General features: G+C 44.8%; 1 protein-coding gene across 4 annotated transcripts in view; it reads left to right on the top strand.

Annotated features, from left to right (window-relative positions):
- ROR1 (receptor tyrosine kinase like orphan receptor 1) overlaps positions 1-19,677 on the top strand; it is a 133,698-nt gene that overhangs the window by 41,846 nt on the left and 72,175 nt on the right. The window lies entirely within an intron of this gene.

The raw sequence follows: 19,677 nt of genomic DNA, 5'->3' as shown, positions 1-19,677 counted from the left end.
ACTGGAAACGGGCCCTGGACACGTACTGAGGTTGACTTATGTGGCATGGTAATGAGATTTAGTGCTTTAAAATGTGTTGATCGAATCGTAGAGAACAGTTGGAAGGTGCATTGCAAACACTGGTTGTTTTATCTGTCATTCTGTGAAGAAATTCTGTACTGCACCTGAAGAGGGGAGAGAAGAAAAAATAAACAGAAAACCATCCCCCAAACCAGAAAAGCAAACCTCAGGGACCCAGGGAAAACCACTAGCTCTCCAAACTGCTATAAACTCATACTCAAAGACCTTACGTTATGTTCAGTTGTTGCATAAACATGTTGCACAACAGAACACACAAACACATACTTGGAGTGTCTTTTGGGGGGAGGATCTCCTGTCCGTGGCTGCCTCCTCCAGCCAGCTCCATCACAGCTCTATGGGGAGGAGAATGGGGATTTGGGGTGGGCACTGGTGAGCCTGCACTGTGCATGCATGTGCTGTGATTTCGTGGCCAGGCAGACTTCTCAGGATTGCGAATTTCCTTTCCCAGCATCTAAGTTACAACTTTGGCTTTTTTTTTCTCTTCGTCTGCTGCTGTTGTGCCCCAGTCCAGCCCATCTCATCCATTCTATTTTAGCAGCATGCTCCCTCTGTTCCACTCATGCTGTTCTCTCGAGTGTCCGTCCTGATTCTCTCTTATAGTTAAGCGCTAAATCCCATTTGTGCCCACCACATAAGTTGGTGCTACTTGACTGAAATTCTTGGCCCGGCTCAAGTTCTGTCCTTTTGAAAGAAGGTTTTATATCTCACAGTTGGGTTTCCTGAGAAACCTTTTCCTCTGCTTTGCTCATTGTTGCAGGTAAATAGGAATTTGTGTGCAAGATTCCGTGCTTTTCCATTTTGCAACATGCAGAAAGCAAAGGTGAGACCAGAGAGTACCAATGAAATGATCAGTGTGTGGAGGCAGTTGGGAAGACAGGTGAAGTCCTCGGGTATGTCGGATGGGTGCTGTCAGTAGTAGAGCTGAGGAGGCTTCAGTGTAGATGCCACAGACCCTGGGAAGACTTCCTTGGGGATTCTGTGTGCCACTTTGGTTTCTGCTTGTGAATATTGTCAGTGAAGTGGATGGGCTCCTCGCTGAGACTCAGGTGGGGTCTGCACAGTCAAACCAAGGGCTTACTGGAGCTGGTGTGGCAGCTCTGTATGAATCAAAGGTTTATCCTCGTGAATGCCAGGAAGGGAGGGGATGTAACTGAGGCAGAGATTAATGCTGATGCAAAATTAAATTTGTCTAAACGGGCCGTCAGTAAATTTCAGTTTCAAAGTGGAGAGGCGGCGAGGCAGACGCTGGAGCCGCTTTCCAGCAGGAGCGGTTGGGGCAGGAACCTTAATTAGCTGAAGATGGCACCGGTTCAGCTCATAAGCAGCGCAGCGTGCCTGCAATAAAAGGAGGCTGCTCCTGCTCACCCTCCCGTCCTGGGGAGCCCCGGTGGCTCCTGTCCCCAGCCTGGCACCTTCTGGCAACCCCAGCATTCAGCATCCTGCCCATCCGGCTGCCAAGGGCCCGCCTGCTCCCGATGCTCTGCAATGAAAGGGCATTCTGTGGAGCTGATTCACTGCTGTGTTTTTACTCTTTGCTCTTTTGTATAATCCTTGCTCTTTCAAGCTAACAGCTTCCCGTCAGATGGCTTGCCAATAGCAATTGTGATCTTAATATTTCATGCCAGGTTCATCTCGCTGTCCTTGCAGGATAAATGAGGCTTATGAACGCTCCAGAGAGTGCCTCTTCCCTTTTGTAAGGCCACAGTTAATTGCAATTAAACAGTCGGTCTTTCTAAAATTAATATTATTATTGCTACGCTATGGATGTGCTGTAACTTTTGGAAAGGCTTACAAATGTAGAGCAAATACAAGGGTAGCCCTTTGCTTGCTGGTTTTTTTTTTTATTTAATATATTTTAATCACCTGTTTGCCTTGGCAAAAACGTATACTTCAGATATTGAAATCAGCGGGAAAATAAACCAGTAACTTTGCTTCAAGTACAATCTGACATCTGTTCCTTTCTTCTTTTCTGTTCAGCTTCCTTCATTATGCTTTTTCACAGGTCTCTTTGTTCTCCGATATGTTAATTCCACGGCTTGTTTATAGTGCATACCTCCAGCGTGGGTTCCAAAGAGTTCTTTAAAATGTAAAGTTGCTCTTGTTATCCCCAACCCAATCCTACCACTGCTTGTACATGCACAAACCCAGCTCGTGGAGCAGCCGTGCTGTGGTGTTGCTGACCCTGAGCACTTCAGGCTGGTGGGAGCTGGAGCGCTGCAGAGCTGATCAGCCACCTGAACTCGGTGTGTTTTTTTTCTTGAGAGCATGAAACTGTTTGGAACTGGGGTTTGGTTGCACTGAGAACAGCCTGTGAATGGTGCTTACATGGGGGCTGACGTCCCGCTGACCCAACATGAGCACAGGTAGGAGGTAGCTGTCTGTAGATCACACTGTGGGTTACTCAGTCTGTGCTGCTGCTCTGGCACAAAAGATGAGGTGGCATGATGTCTCGTAATTAATACATTATCACATTATTCTATTATACATTAGATATATTATTACAGTATTACGTTATCCGTTATTACTGCGTGACCTTGCTTGAAGAGCCATCAGTACAAGTGTTACTGAAGCATCTATTTGGAAGGGGAATCAACTTTTTACAAGGGTAGATACTGATAGGACAAGTGGGGGTGGTTTTAAGCTGAAGGAAGGGAAGTTTAGATTGGATGTCAGGGAGAAGTTCTTCACAGAGAGCAGTGAGGTGCTGGAACAGCTGCCCAGAGAGGCTGTGGATGCCCCATCCCTGGAGGTCAGATGGGGCCCTGGGCATCCTGGGCTGGTATTAAACACAGAGGTGGGTGGCCCTGCCTGTGGCAGAGGACTGGGAACTTGACGGTGTTGCCATCTTGATCCTAAATGGACTGCTGCATCCCTCCGATCGTGCCTCATGTAGTTCCCCAAATCTTCTCCCAGTGTAAATAAGCTGTGCTTAGAAGGAACAACCCAGGAACGGTGTTGTTCCTGCGGGCCCCCTGGGCTCAGTTGGGCGTGGGGCTGGGCTGCAGGTCATGGATGTGCTGCTGGAGCAGCAGGGCTCTCTGCCGAGCCTGGAGCTAGACAGCATTTCAGTTCTTCTCATGACTGGTTCCTAATGTTTCCCAAGTACGCATTTTTTCTTTCAAAATTTAAGAGAAGAAAAACTGTATTTTGACTAAGGAATGTAATTCCCTCTCCCCCAAAAGAGATATTTATTCAAAAGCTGGAGTAGGTCCAGTTCAAATGTTGAGTACTGAGCCAGTACAGAGACATATAGCACATGTTCATCACCATGCAGGTGCGAGGGGAGAGGGAGTTTAGGCTTGAGCCGTTCTTGAAATATTACTTTTACCTACATGTTTGACATTTTCTAGCCCTTTTATAAGGAGTGATGGAAATCTACGTTTTTCCTCCTTTAATAAAACGAACTTCTCGCTCGTTAAAGGTGCTAGATTGACGGCCATGGAGACTGAGGTTTTCTGTTTACCCTGAGAATAAGTACAGCATGGGAAAGCTGCAGCACAGACTTCCTTCAGGTGCTGCCTGAGCCAGCGTGCCTCAGCCTTGACCTGGTGAGAAATTCATCCCTTCCCATCGCAGCTGTAGCTTTTGTGATCAGACTCTGCAAGGGAGGAGCCAGTTCAGGGTAGTTTTAATGATGCTGTTATTCCTTCAAGAAAATTTTTGGACCTAAACAGACCACCCCAGGAGCTACGTCCGGAGCATGTGCAGTTAGCAGAATAACCTCATCATCTTCTCTTCCACTTTGTACACACAAAACTGAACACGTCTTTGATGAACCCCAGGTGAAAATTCAGAGCTTGCCATGAAAAATAAGTAGCAGGAAAAGATGACTAACTGCACACATACGTTAAGAAAACCTCCAACGACTCCTCATTTTCCTCTTCTAGTCTTAATCACTGGTGTGTTTGTCCTTCACAATTAGGGAATGCCTGAATGTGTGTGTTGCAGGACAGTCATAAATAGTGGCTTTGCATTAGGAGAGGTCTGGTCTGTGTATCCAGAAAAAGCAAAGGAGAGAAATGGAGGGTTTTTTAGTTTATGACTAGTGAAATTCAGACAATTTAGGCTCGGAAAAATATAAGACACGTAGGCAAATAGATCTTCTTCAAAGCCAGTTTGCAGTGATTGACTAAGTACCAAGAAGAAAAATGCAAACGCTCCAGTTCAGCAAATCACGAATATAAATGTGTGTGTAATGGTAGTACTGCTGACCTCAAAAATTTAACTTGCCAGTTAATGTTGATGTGAACAACATTTTCGCTGCTGCCCTGTCCTTTAACCCATTTTTCTTTTTCTTTTTTTCTTTTCTTTCCAATTTTCCAGTGTTACCAATTCAGTGGAGAGCTAACCTTTGGTAAACTCACTTGTGATGAAGTGGGTATCAGATTTTTGCGTGACAGGCTTAGAAAAAGTCATTCTGATGTAATGCAAGAAATGAGAAGTTTACAAGGTTAGCAATAAATAGAATCACTAGGTGCTACTCAGTGAAGAATGTGCTTTATTTTGGAATAAGTTCCCCACTATGTTGTGAGCCTTTATGAATACAGTTGTTCTGGTCCTGCTGCACTGCTGCTAAGGGGACGGCTGGGCTGTGATGCAGATCCTTTTGCATCCTCTTCTGCAGTAGATGTCTTTGATGAAGGACTAAGGCAATGAGTTGTTCTGATGCACTGTGACTGGGTCAGCATTATGGATGTAAGCCAGTAGAAATGCTGCTATGCCAAGGTGACTTTGAAGGACAAGAGCCCAGTGGATGACCTGGTGCTGTTCTAGATTTCTACCGTAGAAGAAAGTCAGTTGGGATAATTTACTTCTCTGCAAAGAGAAATCCACTGTAGTTAAAGCATCAGAGGAGATTAAGACACAGAAGATGGCAAAATCGGGTTTGCTGTTGAGTGTAAAGCAATTTTTTGGTATTAAGCTCACAAGGTGTGTGAAGGGCACTGCTGTAGGACAGTGGAGATCTCTTCGAGGAGGAAGAAAAGGAGCAAGGAGCTTTGTGAAGATTGCAGCCTTCAAGGCACTTCGAGGCTGTGCTTTGCTTAGAAGACATCGCAGCCTGGGCTGGTAATGCCAGAGCCCAGCATCGTGCTGCTGGGACAGTCAATTTCTGATAAGGCTTCCAGACATGATTCTTGTGTCAGGCTTTGCCAGTACTAACATTAAACAAGCTGATGCGTACATCTGTTTTTTATATCATCTAGATATGTGGTGTTATTAACGTAGCTTTTAATTTACATGTCAGAGTAGATAAAACTCGTTTGGATGAGTATCACTGTGAAACTGCTGAGGTGGTGGATTTGGGGTGGTGACGGTGTCACACTGAGGAAGGGAAAAAGCAATCAAGTGCAAGAGGGCTGAAATGCCTCAGGGCTGTTACAGATCCCATATGGTGAGAAATCACTTTTTTGGCAATTTTAAAGAGATAGCGATGCGATTTCATCCCTTCGTGTCTGTCACCACATCATCTAGTGTGGAGAGCAGCACAGAGGAATGTGAGTCAGCAGGAGCCAAACTCTTCTGCTTTTAGCAAGCTGGGGCATATTGCCTTCGTGTTGTCCTTTCAAACCTGACTTGTACTGAGATAGCATTTGAAGTTCATTTTGGTTAGAAGGCACGCGTTACCCTTTCAGGAGGCCAGTCAGTGGCGACATGGAGTGCAGGAAAGTAGTTTGCACTGATCCACAGGTCCGACTTCTTCTGCGCCAAAACATTCACTGTGCTGTGGCGTAGCAGGGAAGAGGAGCACTTTGCAATTGTGATGGACCTGGTCCTGAATGACTCTGGGAGGTGATGTTGTGATGGCACTAATGCAGTCAGCAGGTGCACACTGGGTTGCCAGGGATGTGACCTTTACATCACGCTTCATTTCGTGGTGTTGCCAGCAAGCTCCAGTCCCAGCAATAGAACTGCTTTGCCTATCTTCCCTACCTATGTTATTTTACCATACTATAAAATCTAGCACTTGTTATTGGCATGGTATTAAAGGTATTCAAAAAAGGCAAGAATATGAATTACACATTATAATAAAGTGATCTCCCATTTCTTACTTCCTGCAGAGATAGAATTGCTATTACTTCTTACGCATGCATCACCTTACATTACCTAGGGAGTTAACTCCTGCAGCACTGCATTGACCTTTACCTTCTCAAGTCCCATTTTGAATAATCAGAGGTGAGCACTGAAAATTCTACTCCCTGCTATGAAATTTGTTACAGAAAGATGACAGTAGAGAAGACTGCTAACTTGCTGTCAGTGTTTGAGAATACGTGGTTCCACTTTGGCTAACCAGAACTGTTTTCCTAATTCTCTGTGTGGTATCTGGATAGTTTATGCTTTGATACCTGAGATATCATCTACAAAAACTAGCTGCTAATGGCAGTATTTATTATAAATTATTGTTGCTAGTGAGTTAGAGATGTGTAGCTGAAGCAGCTCAGTTCTCTGTTTTTCCTTCTTCTAAGAAAGGTATGTAGTACACATTGCCTCCCCTTACTGTTTAGCACCTGGAATTCTGTTTTGCCATATAAACAAATGCCTACCTGTGCAGTGGCACCTGATTTCTCAAGTTTGTACGGAGACGTGCTGAAGATAGCGGCAGTGCTGTTGGTGAAGCACTCTGCTGCTTCCTACTCAAGAAAGAAGCATTAAATGCTTTCCCCATACCTGTCCAGTAACTTCATTCCGACTTTCCTAAAGGTTTTTCACCCCGTTTTCTATTAGCTTCTTTCTAAATGCAGGCTTTGCTATTCTTGTTCCTTCATTCCTTTCTGCTCCCCCTTCTTTTTTTTTAAGAGGATTGGTCAGAATGCTGCTGTCTTGTTACTATTCCTTTGCTCGCGGTTGAACGATGTAGTTTATTAAGCAGGCTCTCACTCATGTTGTAGGGGTGCAGGAGCTTAGCAGGCCTGCACACGGGGAGCAGGGCAGTCTTGCATGAGCTGCGTGCAGGCAGTGTTTAGATCCATTTTGCCTCGCAGTGACCTCTCCAAGAATTTCACACACACTCTGGGCACTGGGTTTCTTTCCACGGGCTTACCCTTAAGTGCAAAGCCATATGTTTTAAGGAAGGTTAAGCAATCAGCAGGCTGCACACTTAACCCTTAAGTACCGTATCTGGGACTGGACGTTTTTATTACATTGCTTCAGACTATATATTACTCCACTACCAAGTGAGAATTTAAAAGGTTGATGCAAGAGCCCCTTGAATAGTACGTATTTTTGTAACGCGTTGATTGATATTTGTTCCAGATGCTCTTCGTGGTGCATTTATTTCTTTAGCACATCTCAGAGCTGCAAAGCTGTCCCAGATCGGTGGTCCTCCTGCAGGACTGGATGCCTTTCAGCCCACAGAGGTAAATGGCAAGTGAAAGTGCCTGTGATGTGTGATTAGGGCCTCATTTCATCAGTCAGATGCTTGCCAGCCTTTATTTACCGGCGCTGTCTTAGTGGTTACTCTATATTCTGCCAGCTGCTAGCATTTAAGGAGCTCTACAGTGTCAATACTACACGTCAGTACTTTCCTGTTGTGCTCTGATAGGAGATTGCCAGAGTGCAGCAAATCAGTTGTAATGCTCCTGAGAGCTGCCCCTCAGCTGGCAGGCCTGGTGGCTGCATGCAGCTGCGCTTGGTGGAGCTCAGGCTGCTCTTCTTCCCATGCAGTCATTGCTGTGACCATCCAAATTAAGGTAACAGCCTGTGTGCTTCTCTAGCAGCATTCACATGGACAGTGTTTGTCATAAAGTACGCAAAACTCTATGTATGGCTTTTGGTTGGGAATAGGAAGCTCAACACCTCCTCTCCTGCCCATGGAGGACACAGTCCCGCACCGCTCGGCTCCATGCTGGTGCTGCAGAGCGGTGCCACGAGCTGATTAATGGCAGGGATTACCAGAGCCAACATTTGGGGTCACATTTTTGAAAGACACTTCTAAAATAAAGCCTCTGATGTTATTTTACAGCCTTGTTTTATGCTTTGAAATTCCTCTAGCAATACAGAATGTTGTTTTTCCTTTTTATCAGTGTTTAAGGGTATTTCAGCCATTAAACTTAGTGACTTCAGCCAAAGAACATACTACAAATAGCTTCTTTGACCTGATAAATAACAATTCTTCCTGTATTAGCTACAGAATAAATATTGCTTTGTTTGTCGTCTTGGAAAAGAAAGTCTCAAAAGAAGATGGGAGAAGCAGGCAAGAATGCTTGGGACAAACTTGATCATGTAAATGGATGGCAAGTATAAATGTTTATAGTGCAGTTAAATTTAATGGAGCCATCCCAGGATCCTGTTGGCAAGGATCCGTCTTGGACTTCCAATTCCATCCTTCAATACCCACTGCCTGCAGGTGAGCTCTTAATGCCAGACTTGCAGATTTACTGGTTGTGGTCGGAAGAAATGAAGATGGGGCTGGGGAGGCTCTGGTAGTTACTAGAGTTGTCCATGGGGTGCTGCACTGAAAGAGATGTGCTGTCCAGTATTCTTTAAGCATGGTGGGACTGTGATTATTTGGTCAGTTTAGCAGTAAGTTTTTGTCTACGTTTTCAAATCTATCTAGACTTCTTTTTTTTTTCGTTTCTATAGAAGCAGCTGGGATGGCATCTTTCTGCTTCATACATGAGGTTCTTTTTGTTTAGAGTTTTTCTGCTAAATTCATCCTTTCATCTCTTCTATTTCAAATTGTCTTGTGTTACATGTGAAGCAAAAGCGGAAATTCTTTTCTGTTTTTATGAGAGATTGTCTTTAAAAAAAATCAAAGCCTTTCAGAATTGGACAAAAATGGGTTTGTTTTTAGTGAGTGTGACGTTTTCCAGGCAGTGAGCTCACTCTATGGACCCGTGCCTTTTGGATCATTTGGGTAGCAGAAACAATACAGATGGAGTTCCTTTGTTCCTTTTTGGGGAGTCATGCTGCATGCCTGTTTTTCAGCAAACATTTAATCAGGAATTGGGGCTCTTGGGAGCTGCATGCGTGGCAACAACCAAATAGTGTCTGCATTTCAGACTCCCTAAATACTGAATAGCTTGTAACTGCTCCAGTGCTGTGAAACCTAAAGGTCAACAATTGCCTTTGTGAAGGTCCCCAAACGCAGGTTTGTACTATGGAGTTTTTAAGAGACTATGGGGTGAAAGGTATCACTTCTTCCCCCTCCCTTTTTCCCACCTTTTGAAGATGTATTAGAGCTTCTTTAATGCAGCCAGCATCTCTTTGGAGCGGGAGATCCTTTACCTCTGTATCCAAATAGAACAAGGGTATAGCTAATGTGCAGATCTACATCTTACAGCTATTGAACTGCTGGTAGAAAGACTCCTTCTCTGGTTGTCTGCTCAGTGGGCAGGTTCAGAGCTTTGTTTGCTTAATCAAAATTTGCAATGAAAAGATACATAAATGATTGGACTTGTCTGAGCTCAAGAAAGCCACCATAGCCCTGAAAAAGGCAACTAGTCACTCAAGGAAGTACAGAATTCAGTTCCATTGCTACATCATCCTTCAACTCCGTTATCTTCAGGTTGTGTCTGCTGCTGTAGCAGAGCATCCTCACAGGTCACCGTGGGTTTGCTGCTGCAAGGCTGGAGGTTGGCTGAAGGCAGGGCAGCGTTTGATCTGTAGGTTCTTCAGCCCTGGGAAAGAAGCACAAAACAAAGGCAGAGCACCTTGTTGGGAAAATTGGCGAAACAGTTTAGTATTGAGTAAAAATTCTCTGACTTCATATTTTCCTGGGGTCCTGTGGCAGTGCTCTAACTAACTCTAGCTATTTTAATGGGAATTCAGTACAAAATTTCAGCATTGCAGCGCAAACTTGCTATTGTAGTACTTAGCTGCAAAACCTTTCATGATCTCAATTGAAAAGCACCACTTTATACATAGCTCTTATTAGCCCCTAAGTTGTCTTTTTTTTAAAAAGCTATCTCAATTACTGCTTTTTAATAGCCATGCCATCCATGTAAACTCTGCAGTCGTATTGAGGGACTTGAGTAGTCGAGGCTCTTGCCCTGTGTTTACAAGTGTATTTTATCCGTGTTGTTAAAGGCAAGCAGCCAAGTGAGCAGTCCCTGAGTGATAACTGCTGCATGCTAGGTGGCACAGTCATCTTCTGGGCAGGAGCAGCTGAGCCTGGTCCAGAGCTGTTCAGCAGTCCAAGCTCCTCCGATGGCAGATGGGACATCCAGAGTCAGGTTGGGGCTGCCTTAATTCCCTGTCCTCCTTAAACAGTTCCATGCACACGTGGCATCTTGCTGAGGAGGTCTGCAAGCTCAGCTACCTTTCATCTTCCCCAGGGATTGTTCTGGGTAAATGATGAGGGTGTTAATGGAGTGGTGCTTGAGAAAGCTAAGCTGCTGCACAGTGTGCTTTTAGAGCTCCATGGAGAAACATGCGCCTGTTTGCTCAAGACTAAACGTGGCCCCAGAATCAAACTTTACAAAACGAATTCATCTACAGAACAATATATGTGCTTTGTTAGGTAAATATGTACTGATATATACAAGCATGCCTACAACTTATGGGATAGCTTCACTGAGAGTATGAACATGAATGCGTCTGCGTTAATGGAATCTCAGTAGAAATAATCATGAGTTCTATCTAAAAACCTCACAGGAAGAGGTTTTCTGTGGGTGGATTTTATATTGCCTGGTATGTGCGTTATATCAAGTTGAAAGATGCTACCTGTGACATTCAAGTGGAAATTCCAACTAATTGGCACTGAGCCACCAGACTGCATGGGTGTCCAACCTTCTGGCTTGTCTGGGATGCGTTGAGTGGAGAGGAATTCTCTTGGGCTGCATATAAAACACATAGTATAGTTAATGCATACGAGTAACAAAACTTACATTTTTTTAATCAAAACATTAAAAAAAGAGTGCCACAAAAGTATAAAATGAGTGGGTTGGATGCGTGTGCACTGGGCAGTGTTTTACAGTATCGGCCACAAAATAAGCAGCTGCTTTTGTGATCTAATGTTTTGTATTACTGTTTGTAAATTTGGGCTGTAGTTGGTGATTTTCCATGATTCTGCCATCACACAGTGTGTGTAGGTAGATCTCTGCATACCTCCCAATAAACAAGCTGTCAGGGCTGTTTGGATAAGAGCTGGGAAGGGGACAATAATAAACCAGAAGTACAAGATGGTTTGAAAAGCCGAGTTATCTCCGACTGTTTATTTTTAATGGGCTTCCACAAATAAGAAGGTGCTTTATTGTCAGCGGTACAAATAAATATTAAGAAGTGTGCACGTCCTTAGTCGCTGCTGAACCCCAGAAGTTGAGTGATTGGCAAAAGCCTGATTTTTTTTCGGAAGAGCCCATCCTGTGCAGAAGAAAACAACTCGTACACTGCCTCATGTCAAAGATAGAGACTGGAATTCCCTCCTGTTGCTTCAGAAAACACAGGTAATGCGATGTGCAGACGTGAGGAGCTGTGGTGTCTGGGCACATGAGGTGGCTGGCTGCGAAGCCTGCAGCTGCCCCTTTTTAAAGTCCACTCTTAACTAAAAGGTTGCCACGTCTGGTTTTTATCATTTCCTGCACAGACTAAATAGAAAGAAATCCTGCCCCTTTCCCGAGCCCTGAAGCACAGGTATGGGGCTGGAAATCCCCATGACATCTTTTGCAGACCAAGGCTCCCTTTTCCGAGCTGCTGAGCAGACCTTCTCAGGAATATTTGCTTTAAAATCCCATTGCTGTTCCTGGCAGGGACCTGGAGTGGTCCCAGCTGCCCTCTGCACTTCATCTTGTTGTATCCCTGTTATCTCCATGCTATCTAATGGAGACTTTTGGCAGCTGAGTTACGAATGAACTAAATATAATGGACAAAATACAACTCCTAGATGAATTCTACCATCATAGTGCATTTGACCGTGTTATTCTTCTGTGTTTTGGTTGTGTGTGAACAAGCGGCTTATAACGGTGCTTGTGGTAGAGCAGATACATTCTATGACTTTCATTTTTCTTCTTATTACACCTTATTTCTATACATCTACCAGCCACTGGGGAACTGTTTCTTTTGGTATAAAAATCCAGGTTCCTACAAGAGGAGCAGCTTGATCCAGTGACTCCAAGCAGAATTTCCAGGGCTGTGCTGGGCGGCTCGGCCCAGGTGTTCTGCACACTGAACCATCCAGTGAGTCCCAGGATTGCCCTGCTGCTGAGGTCTGTGACTGATCATACCAAGCACGGGCTCTCAGAAGTGCTCCTCTCCACAAGGCTCTTGTTTCACTGCAGGCAGTTACCTGAGGAGAAAGTTGCCTTTCCCAGCCTTCAGCTTTGTCACTGCTGCACCTTTACCTGCATTCCGTTTCTTCTGCGTTGCTTCTTTCCATCACATCCACTCCTCCACTGCTGCTCAGCCCCAGCCAGCGTGGACACACAGTGTGCTACAGCTGCCATAACAAATCACTTGTGGAGTCCAAGGTCTGAACTCGAATCAGTCAGTTTTTTTTCTCTCAGCAAGAAGTGGGGCTGAGCATTGGCCCCACGGTAGATGTTTTGAGAAGCAGGGTGTTTGGTGTGGGACAAATAGAAAATGAACACTTAAAAAAACCACTGTTAAAACATTGGGTAAAGATTCACTTTGAGTCAATGAATTTCATTAGAAAAAATCCAACCCTCTTACCATCTTTCTGCTTGAAGTTTCCAGTTGTATTCAGCAGGAATTTGAAATTAAAGGTCATTTTGAATGTAGTAATTGCTGTTTCCCTGAAGCCATCTAAAGAGGATTCAGACTGGTATGAAGCTTTTGTTTTTGCGTAAACAATTCATTAGGGTCAGCAAGAACCTGCAAAAACTTGTGTCATAAATCAGCACATGTTTCTGTTTAAAAAAAAAAAAAGCAAAACAAAACATGTTCAAACCAAGAAATCTGGGTTGATTATTTTGCACCCGCGCAGATTTATGTCTGGCTGTAAATCAGCTTTCCCCTCCTACGTTGTAAACCAGTGATAATGCTGCTCTTGTTCACGTTTTGCATTTAGATCTGAAAGCTCCCCCAGGGGAGGCCATGCTGTGTAGCCTGGCTGGGTGCAGCTGGGAGGCCACATGGAGTCCACTTGGGCATGTACCTAACGTCAAGAAAAGGCGAGGAAGTAATGCAGCTCCCTTTGGAGATGGCAGTGGTGAAATAATCCAAAAGAGGGCTTTTGTTGACGTTTAGCTTCATCTACTGAGAACTGCCCAAATGGTGAGAAATGTGGTCTCCTTCTCGCTGCCTGCGCAGCCTTCTGCTGGGAATTAATCCCTAGCTTTGGTAGGTTGTTTTGCTAGCTGTGAAGCAGCAGGACATTATCTGGTCTGGCTGAGGGCTTTGCATGGCATCATGTTGTCACAGAGCGGTTTGGGTTGGAGGGGGCCAATGGCAGAGATAGCTCCTCATCAGTGGGCAGGAATCGTAGAATCCTAGAATGGCCTGGGCTGAAAAGGACCACAAGGATCATCCAGTTCCAACCCCCTGCTATGTGCAGGGTCACCAACCACCAGACCAGGCCGCCCAGAGCCACATCCAGCCTGGGATGATATAATTCTATGTTATTTCTCTGTCACTGCTTATTTTGCCTACATTTGTTCATGCAGCCAAAGAGGTTATTTTTTTTTTGTTTGTTTTATTTTTGAGTCTCCAACTGGAAAATTAAGAGAAGTGCGGCGTTTTCTTTTCTAGCTGACTACTGTTGATTTTGCTTGTGATGTTTTTTAGCATGTGTTTGCAGTCGTCATTTCCTTCAGGGTAAGGTTCCCAGTGTTTACTCTAGATTTATGTTTAATCTTACTTTCAAAGAATCTGAAACATTATAATGTGCTTCTTTCAACCAAGTCTTCATTCCAAGGAAACGCTGTGCTTGTTGGAGCTGATCTACAAAATAACACTCATTGCTACAGCACCTATCTTCTTCTTTTCAAAGAGGCCTTGCTAACAAGCTTTGCAGGTTTTGCACGCTTAAAGAAGGGCAGAAATGTGGGAATTGGGCTTTTTATTGGATTGAAGCAGAAACTCCCAGGAGCTTTTTGGGATATGCAGAAGTCTTTTTGATATCTGTTATCCTATGGTCAGTTTCTGAAGTGAATTCTGTTTTATTTCTTAAAGGAAAAAAAAAAACAAAAAACTTTTCCTCACTCTTCACAGTGACCAATACTTGAAACTGCCACAAATTTCATCTTATAAATCTTATAAGCCAGTAGAATATCTTCACTTTTTTGTCTCCCCTAGTTCTCCCTAGCCAAAGCTTGGCATGGGTCGGTCCAAGGACAGTGTTACTTGAGTCAAACGTGTGCTAGGTTAGAAGCCAGAGGATCCTAGAAGCAGAAGGCACGTGCAAGGTGTGAGATTAGATCAGCATTAGTTTTACTCTTGTGCAAAAGTCCAGCAGGCTGCAAGAGATCAGTTCTCATCTCTGCTAACAAGAGTCTTTGCTGTGTGATCACCCCTGTCTACACCTTATTTGGAGAGTGGAGGGATTAAAACCCACAGTGGGACATCCCTGATGGATCTGCACCAGTCCCAGTGGGGATGCCTGGTGAGTGCTCGTGTCCTGGACAAAACCAGGGGAGTAGTTCTCTTTCAGTTAAACTGATTTTATTTCTTCTGCATATTATAAAGTTCCCATTTCTTCCTCTGCTTCAAGTGACTTTTTTCCTTGATTAAACCCAGTGGATACTCCTTTTATATATCTTTACTATTGAAACTACGGAGCCGTACTCTATTGCTGATGAAATAGTCTCTACCTACAACAACCTCCCTCCCCACTCTTCAGAGTCCATAGGAGGCAGGTGGGCTGTGGGCTTATACCTATTTGGGGAACTCCATTTAGTGATGGAAGAGATATGAGAGATGTCTGCGTTGAGTAAATGACAGTGTTTCCATCTCGAAACTTTTCAGAATTGAATTTTTTACTGGAATGATCAATTTTAGATTGTTTTTATAAATCAGTCACGTAGTCTGACTCTTAAATGTAGTACTTGGACATGTTCTCAGTGAAACAACTGGCTATTTTGCTCTTGGGTGAAATAGAGGGCTTACTGTACGCTGTATTTTTACCTGTCTGTGGTTGATAGGAGCCACGTGTACTTTTTAGTTGTATACACAGCGTGTTTTCCTGAGGACAGTTCATTTCATGTCATACAGGGGTGCTGGAGATAAAACTTGGGTCCAGTTTAAGTCAAAGCAGCTGCATCAGTGGGCTTTGGCCTGCTTTACTGCTGAAGCTGGATGTGCCAGCTTGCAGCGTGCTGACTGTGAAAGGAAGAAACTTCCCTGCCCAAACTGCTGATTCAGGGAGCAGCGGCCGGGTAACCTGCTCACAGCGTTTTTCTGATCTAGTGTTACAGCAATTAGGCACCAAGGATTCTGGATAGCAAACACATGGGCTGAAAATCTTCCCTGGGTGTCAGATGCAATCTGTCTGACATCAATTGCTCTGGGTTGTTTCAGTCGTGCGATGTCATAACCTCGATGACATGATGTGGTGTGACAGCCAGCCCGATGGAGTCGCGAGTGCTGGAGAAGGAAATTTGGGGCGAGGTGGATGGATTACTTTCCCCTCCCGATGAACCTCACGCAGAGAAGTTCTGGCCAGCTGTTCCTGCTGAAAGCCGGGTGGGATCCCAGCCCTGCAGCTCTGTGCTCACACTGCCAGAGCATTTCTCACTGATGGCTTTTGGGGCGTTTGTATTCATCTAAAGAAAGCAGCACTTCTGGAAGAGATACGTGGGACGGGGATAGCGCTTTTTCACACAGCGAAAGCCTTTTGTAATGGGCAGCATCTGTAGGAACTTGCCTTTACCAACTGTAATCCTGACTGCCACTTTGTGTAAGCATTAGGGAAATAAGGACGAGGGACAGCGGGAGGGCTGTGCTGCTCACTGACCTCTCACACCTCGTTGATCCCATGAGAGCAAGACAGCATAATGTGCAGAATTTAGAAACCCTAGAAGAAGGTACTGGGCAGGAGCCTTGGAGACTGGCTTGCCCAGAGCCAGAGCCAGCCTGCAGGCAGCCATGGATCACCATGCCTTCTCCAGCCTAGTGTTGGAAATGCCTGAAGGTGGAGATGCTCCAGCCTCCCTGGGCCTCAGCCCTCACAGCACCCTGCTGCTCAGCTCTTTCTTGCTCTTCTCCCTCACTGGAAAGGTGTGGGAGAGTCCAAGGTGGACTCCATACGTGGCCTCACAGGTCCCAGGCGGTGTCTGCTTCCTGCTGCCAGCTGGCTGTGCTGCTGCTGGCCATGGCCCTGTGCGGCCTGCCTGGGTGTCCTGCTGCTGTGTGCTTGGGGCCGTCCTCACAGGTGAGAAGAGGCAATCAGCGTGTCTCAGTGATGAGAGAAGCATCTGAGCTGCATGTCTGGCCGGCACTGTGGGTCGAGTGCCAGGCTGCAGCTGTAAAGGCCTGTCTGTTCAATGAGTAGTGATATATGCGTTGTGTGACGTCAGTGCTTTGTTTTCCTGTGCCTCTGCTACATCTGCAAGATGGATGATAATGTTTTATTCCCTTTTTCTGTTTTTCTGTCCCTTGAGCTGTAAGCCTGCGAGACTAGGAGTTGTCTCTTAATGAGCTTTGACAGTAGCCAGGAGTTTTCTGGGGATCCTCAATCCCGACCTGCAGCAACACTGAAAAAGAGACTGCAAGACAAAAAACTGTGCAAATCTTTCTGAGATGCTTAGAAAAGGTCCTGATTTTTTAGCAATGTAACGGTCAAATGTCTTAACTAGAAGCATAGCTTCTAACTGAACCAAGTCAGTGCAGCTGTGAATAACTAAACCTTTCTTCTGTAAGATGAAAGGTCTATAAAATTTCATTTCCTACAGTGTTAGGAGTTTTATTCTTTCTTCCCTTTTCAGTTTTCTGAGGAAAAAAAAGCCTTAAGCTAGCACTGAGACAAGGAGAGAAGAGATGCAGTTAACTTCAGGTTACTGCAAATACAATAGTATGGAACTGGTTTTGCTTTATATAGGGAACTGCTAATTGGATGTTAGAGGCTGCTAACTTTATAGTCTTGTAAAACAGCAATGGCTGAAGCTGACACTTGCATGAGGTCTCTGGGGAGAGCGGAAAGTTTTCATGTCTGTGGAAGGAAAAGGTTGAGAAATAACTGAAAGAGCAGTTGTTTTGGTGTTTGTGTTCTACTTCAGTAATTCTCAGCTCTGTAATATAAACAAGATTTTTGACGTCCTGATGGTGTTGCAAAATAGTTGCAATTGTAAGTTTTCCTACTGAAAAGAGAGAAGCAAATTTTAAAATGACGCAGGCTTTTATTTTCACATGGTCAGCATGCATTTGTAGGTCCCCAATTCCTTCTGTGATTTTCAGCGATCCAGCAGGCTGAAATGACTTTGCTTTGAGTTTGCACTAGCAGAATGCAGTCATCTGCTCACTTTGGTGCATTTGTCTTGTGCATGAGACGGATTACTTGCTTGCATCTATAAAACAGTGTGCATTGAATTTTAAGAGCAAACTGAAAATATTTTCTCTGGATGCTTTCCAGAAGCAGACAGCTCTGTGTGTCTGTCCTCAGCACCCATTTTGCTCGCTGGTTGCATTTTACCAAACCATCCTCCCAGGGAGGCCACAGGGCAGCTCTGCTTGCAGTGCTGTTGGAGCCCACGAGCATCACACCACGCTGCCTCTGCAGTTCCTCCCAGCAGAGCTGAAAAGAGCAGTTGTTTGTTTTAAATACAGGCCACCTACATCTCCTACCCTTTCTCTTGCATAAATATCAGGAATGACAGTGAAACGGTCCTTAGGATTTTTATAAATCAAATCCATTTGAGAGGAAAAATGCATCATTTCCTTGGCTTTTAAGATGTGTTAAGGGTGTATAAATCTGTGTTCTGGGCCTTGAGGGACTGCACTCCTGTTCTCTGCAGGTGCACACAGTAGTAAAAGCAATAAAACACGCTAAGTGGTCGATGTACTTTTGTTTCACCCGGATCAATTACCGTGTTTTCATGTATGGAAACTGCCGTGCCAACGATGACCTTGTTCCTTTTAAACACTGTAATGAAGTGCAGTGTTTTGGAAGGGTGTGGTTAGAAATAAACCATTTCTTGTAGCCTGATGTGGTTCTTCAGGTCGCTCTGAGGTAGAGCCCGACAGTGCTGGGTGAGCTGCAAGTTTTTATTGCTGAAGGTGCTGAGTATGGCAGAAATGGAGCGGCCGTTGTGGCTCTGTGGCCTGAGGTGATGTGGTTTCCTGCCCCGTGCCACAGGCATAAGGTGCTGAGCATGTCCCAGCTGGGTGCTGTGCAGCCTCCATTAGCAGGCAGTGGGCTGTGGAGATGGAGCTGGGCTGGCTGAGGAGAGGTCCTTGCTCATGCAGAGGCCCCCAAGGCAGCTGCAGGCTTCCTTCTCATCCTTTGGAGGAGGAGAAGCGCTGTGAGTTACGCCATGTTACTCTTAGTGAAGGCAATGAGTGATGAAGTGCACACGGGGCTCGTGAGCGTCCAGCCTTGTATCAGTGCTGGTATTCAAACTATGCACAGCGTATCAGAGAGAAGGAAAGTATTTCCTCCTATCTGTGTCTGCCTTTCTTCTTGACTTTGATACAAAGATAAGGCTGTGCCGTAATGAATCGCTATTATGGGAGATAGCAAGATTGATTAACCTATTACTGAGTGAATAGGTCAGATGCCTGAAGAACAGAGGTAGACTTCAACTCGGATAACTGTCAGCTGTGCTTTTTATGCTTCCCTCACCCCCAAAATAGCTTTTATATCTACAAAGAGATATTTAACTCCTTATGACATGTCTCTTTACAAAATAAAACAGGGACTGTGGCGATGCTTTACCTATGAATCTTCATAGGTTTTATAATGATGGCTCTGCTGCTCGTTTTAGTGTTGCACAACATGAATGAGAGTGCTCCTCTCATTGTGCCTATAAGAAGAAAGAGGTGATTTCAGAAGATTTCCTTGCAGACAGAGTTGAGTTTGCATGGCACAGACAGGGATCATCAGCTTGCTTTGAAGCAGGTACGTGGCAGTGCTGAGCTGCCTCGTGTTACCTGTTCTGGCACTGCTGGGAGTGCCTGCACAGCTCGCTTTGGCGTACGGCGGTCGGTTGTGGTTTGGTTTGCTTTCCATCTCGTGTGCCTGTTTGTTTCTGAAGGATGTGTAGTTGTTTATCTCGATCATCGGGGAATAGCAAATCTGTTGACATGTAAATAAAGGAAATTGTTATTTGTAGGGCTTTTGTGGTCTGCGATCTACAAATTATTATGAAGTTATTATCTGTGCTATTGTATTGCAGTGTTGCATTTGTCACTGGTTTTGTAAACTAGATTTATGCGATTTTAATGTGCGCTATAAAATAAAAAGCAGTAGTGAGTAGCAGTCAAGCTATGCAAAAACCAATTAAATTCACAACCAAGCAGATCCTTACCCTGATACCACTGGAGCCATCCTTGTGAAATGAAAAAATTCTTTGTGGGTATGATATCTGTGAAGGTACAGGTGTGTATGCATGTCCTTTGGCTGTAGAGCAGCGGTTGGTTGGGAGTGCTTGGGGTTCCTCCAGCTCCCTGACAGTGACCAACCAAGACCCTCTGGCAGCAGCTGGTCTGCTGGGGGAGATCATTGTCAGAACTCAGTTAGCTCTGTTTTGGTGTCCTACAGCAGCGGCT

This window comes from Lagopus muta, chromosome 5 (genome assembly GCF_023343835.1).
Source record: "Lagopus muta isolate bLagMut1 chromosome 5, bLagMut1 primary, whole genome shotgun sequence".
Classification (NCBI taxonomy): domain Eukaryota; kingdom Metazoa; phylum Chordata; class Aves; order Galliformes; family Phasianidae; genus Lagopus; species Lagopus muta.
This window is presented reverse-complemented; position numbering and strand designations above follow the sequence as displayed.